Consider the following 4,584-nt stretch of genomic DNA (forward strand, 5'->3'; position numbering starts at 1 on the left):
CCATGGTTCCATTTGGAGAATGTTTTGGGGGTGGCCAATTTAGAAGACAAAGGGACAAATGCCTGGATTGAATGGATGTCTTTGTAATTCCATTTCTTATTCAAACAAGGACAAGACAGTAACAATAAAACCCTTTCCTTCAGTAAATGGACTGTGGTTTGCAGTGCTTGAAAATGAATCAGGGTCCTAGTGTGGGGACTAATTATTTCTTCTCAATTTTATTTTCTTTGAGTATTCCTGAACCAAGGCAAGGTAGATTGCTCATCTCCACAGAACAGTGGAGTTACACCTGCAAAGGAATCGCTCTGTGCAACTGTGTTAATGAGCTGAGAGCACTGTGTGTCCCATGATGATATCTTGAGAAAATACAGACTCCAAATGAGCAAATCAAGGGTTGATTTTCAATTTGTCTGCACTTCATTTTTAGTTTTCTTTTTTGCTCAAGCCAAACCACAGGTAGTTTTGGTTTTATTTCCTCATGAATGGCCAATGGATTTGCTCAGTATTTTACATTTTTCCAGGCTTCCCCCTGTTCACTTGTGAGGATCCAACTCTCAAAAAAATAATTTGTTTCCCTCCTATATAATTCTTTCTTAGCTGCTGGTAATACCGGGGGGCCAAATAAAAGGCAGGCGGTGTTACCATCGCAGAAATCCATATAAAAACTAATGATGTGGGAGCCTCCGAAGGTTTTGGAATCTGTGTTTAGTTTGGATGGGCATCCCTCAATTAAAATGCTTATCCAAAGCTCATCTACTAAGCACTTCCCAAATCCCTTCTCACCAACTGACCCACTTGCTCATCAACCCCCTTGTCCTTTAAAAGCTTTTTTCAGTATTCCACTGATGATGTCTGTCTCTCTCAAGGCAGTCATTCCCTTCTACAAATCTTCCAGGGCAAAGGTTCTTAACCTTTTTTTGTGTTTATGTCCTGGACTCCTTTGGCATTCTGGTTAAGCCTACAAACTCCTTTTCCGAATAATTTTTAAATGCATAAGAATACAGAGGATGGCAAAGGAAACAAATTATTTTGAAATGCGGTCATCAAAATTTTTTTTTTATTAAAGTTCATGGACCACAGGTAAAAAAAACTCCTCTTTAGAGGATCGTTCCTGATACATGAGACTTCTCTTTTCTCTCACCTATGATCCATGCCTAGAATGAACTTTTCCCAGATTCCTCCCTTGGTTCTATTGAAATCTCTCATGGAATGCATACACCTTTAGATGCCCAGATCCAATGCATGAAATATGCTCCTTCATGAAGGCTTCTCTGAAAATAAGAGAAACAATCTCTTCTTAATTGAGTTTCTCATCGCATTTTTTTGGTAAATATCCTGTATATTTATCTTGTGTGGGAAGTCATTCTGTGCTCTCAAAGGCAATACCAGCCGAGTGTAAGTTCTACCAGTTTCAACCATCTCGGAAAAGCTTCAAGTAATATTCAAGTAATTGAATACATTTACTGTTTTAGGACATATTTGGGGAGATGTGATACCCACTGTCTTCAAGCATTTGAGAAGTCAGACCTGAGATCCAAGGAATCAGGAATAATGTATAGAAATGTCTGAGTTAGACTAGATGGCCACTTTCAAATGTAAAAGTGTACAATTCTATGATCTGCATTTATAAGTACAGAGAAGTTCATCACTAGTAGGTTGGACTCTAGGTGATGCATTCTTTGCTCTTGGTAACCCTTAGTATGAAGGAAAGACTTTTAAAAATGGTCCTTGTTTCTATGCAGCTCCTTTTGCTTCCACAGGAATGGTAGTAGGGTGTTGAAAAAAGGGGCATAAAGTATTAGGAAGCATACAGGTTTTAGACCATCTTTATACTTAATTCTTGATATGAGACATTTGGTGACCAATGAATTCGTATACTCTCGGAAGGAGTGAATCACATAAATATTAATATTCTCATGATAAATAAAACCAGAAGGCAAATGGAAGCTATAGCTAAAGGGAAAAATCCTTGGAAAATCAAACAAAGGGCTTGGTAGAATTGATTTAATCACATGCCAAAAAGCAACAATAAAAATATTCATAGGCCACTTGATCATTTTGCTGTAAAATGCTCAAAGTAAATGTGAGCAAAATGGCCATCACAAAGATAATTGTATCCTATGCTCTAATATCTGTTGCAAAGGATGAGGTTCGAGAATTCTTTTTAAAAACATCACAAGCTCCTCAAACCAAGTCAACATATATTTTGAAACCTTATGACTTTAATGCAAAGGTGTGCAAGGGGAGGATGGAGAAAAGCATGTTTGGAAAGGCGGTTCATTTTTAAGAAGTAAGAGGCCAGAATCTTGTAGTCTCAAGCAGCCTTACCCTACTGTCTAATGAAGAGTTTGAAAGTGCTAGACATGGCAAGTACCAAATAGCATTGATGAAAAATGAAAATGGCTAGATCTTAAGATAGGACATGACAGGTGAAGGAAGTGGGAATCATATCAGAATTCAAGTATAAATGGAAAAAATCCTTATAGATTATGAGGTTATCAAGATGCTTCTCTTTGCAAATGATAGTTTACTGAAGGTATGTACTAAATGTATCTAGGACCCAATTTTGATTTGTATTAGAAAAGCTAAGTGGATAAAAAATGTCTATTATCTAGACAAAGATACATTGTTGGATGGCCAGATCATTTACTTAGTACATCACTAAATAAATATGGGACCCACACTGTAAATAGACATGAATTTAGGTGTAAAACTACATAAATACTCTATGGTACTTCTCTCTACCTGTGAACCCACCCCTTGCTCCCACCAAACAAACTGTGTGTATATATGTGTGTATACATGCATACATATATACATGCATACAAACACACACACACACACACACAAATATTATCCAGGTGATGCTGTATAGCTGCCAATCTTGGAACATCATAGTCTTTGAAAAATCAAAAATTCTTTTGACCCAAAAGACAATACATTTTTAAGTGCTCTGTACCAGCACTGGGGATACCAAAAAAGACAAAAAGATAATCCCTGCTCTCATGGACTTCATCAAATGGAAGAAACAATAATTATGTGAAAACTATATCTATATTTGCATCTACATCTATGATAAATTGGAGAAAATTAACAGAAAGAAGGCACTGACATTAAAGGGGATCAAGAAAGTCTTCTTATAGGAAATGGGATTGGAAGGAAACCAAAAAAGTCAGGAGGTGGAGATGAGGAAGGAGAATAATCCAGGCATGGAGAACAGCCAGCTAAAATGCCTGGAGTCTGGAAAATGCCTGGATAGAACATATGGTAGATATAAATAGACTGAAGTATATTTCCAGTATTGACCTATAATAAAAAAAATCCAACCCAACAAACATTAAGTGGCATAAAAGGATGCCATTGAGTAATTTTATGTGCAGAAAAGGAGCTGAGCCAGTTATACAGTTCTGTGGTAAGAGTGAGAGATAACAGATGGACATCTTGAGTGACTCACTGATATGCACAAAGTGTTAGAAGAGCTGAAGAAAGGTCTTCATTAGTTTTGGTAGATGCTCTGCAGTACATCTATGAGAGAATGTAAATAATTGCTAAGTATAAAAGATGTGGGTGGGTAGTGACCAATGGAAGGAACCAATCAATCAACAAGCATTTTTTTAAGCACTTGCCAGGCCCTGTGCTAAGCACAGGGGATACAAAGATAGGCAAAAACATGGTTCCTGCCCTTAAGAAGCTCACATTCTAATAGAGGAGACAACAGGTACAGATCACTAGATCCCTATGCTTGTTCAAGATATAAACTGCGTAAATGGACAGTAATGTCAGACAGAAGGGACTGGACTGGAAGTGGGGGAACAGACTGGGAAGTGCTCATGGTGAAGATGTGATTTAAGCTGAGTATTGAAAGAAGCTAGTGAAACTAAGAATCAGGTAAGGAAGAACATTACAGACATAGAGGGACAATCAGTATAAATGTATGGAGTTAGAAGGTAGAATGGCTTGTTTGAGAAGAGGCAAGTAGTCTAGTGTACAGATTGCTGCCAGAGCCATAATCCATAACTATAAGACTGCAAAGCCATTGAAATATTAAAAATTTTTTATTGGTATGCTTCTCTTATTTCTCCTGTTAGATCACAGGTTCCTTGAAAGCAGGGATACTATATTATTCTTCTTCATATCTCCTTTAGGGCCCCAACACAATAGGTGTTTAATAAATGCATTTATTCATTCAATTAGCATTTGTTAAGGACCAGACACTAGTATTAAGTACAGGAGGATTCGAAGATAAAAAGAGTAGCTATCTGCACTAAGCTTATATTCTACTGGGCTTGAGTTCTAGTGGGGGGAAATAATATATACACAGAAGATAAGTAAGACAAAATATATCTAAAGTATAACCAGCATAATTTGGGGGAGGGCGTGAATGACCAGGGAGATAACAATGGACTTTGTTCAGTATCTGCTCTAGGAGTTGGAACTGAGCCGAACCTTGAAGGGAGCTATAGATTGAATGAGGTATAGATAAGGAAATAGCACATTTCAGACATGGGAAAGACTTTGGGCACAAGCACAGAATCAGAAGATGAAATATAAGGGAAGAGTAAGTAGTCTGGTCTAACTAGAATG

This window comes from Trichosurus vulpecula, chromosome 9 (assembly GCF_011100635.1).
Source record: "Trichosurus vulpecula isolate mTriVul1 chromosome 9, mTriVul1.pri, whole genome shotgun sequence".
NCBI classification, from domain to species: domain Eukaryota; kingdom Metazoa; phylum Chordata; class Mammalia; order Diprotodontia; family Phalangeridae; genus Trichosurus; species Trichosurus vulpecula.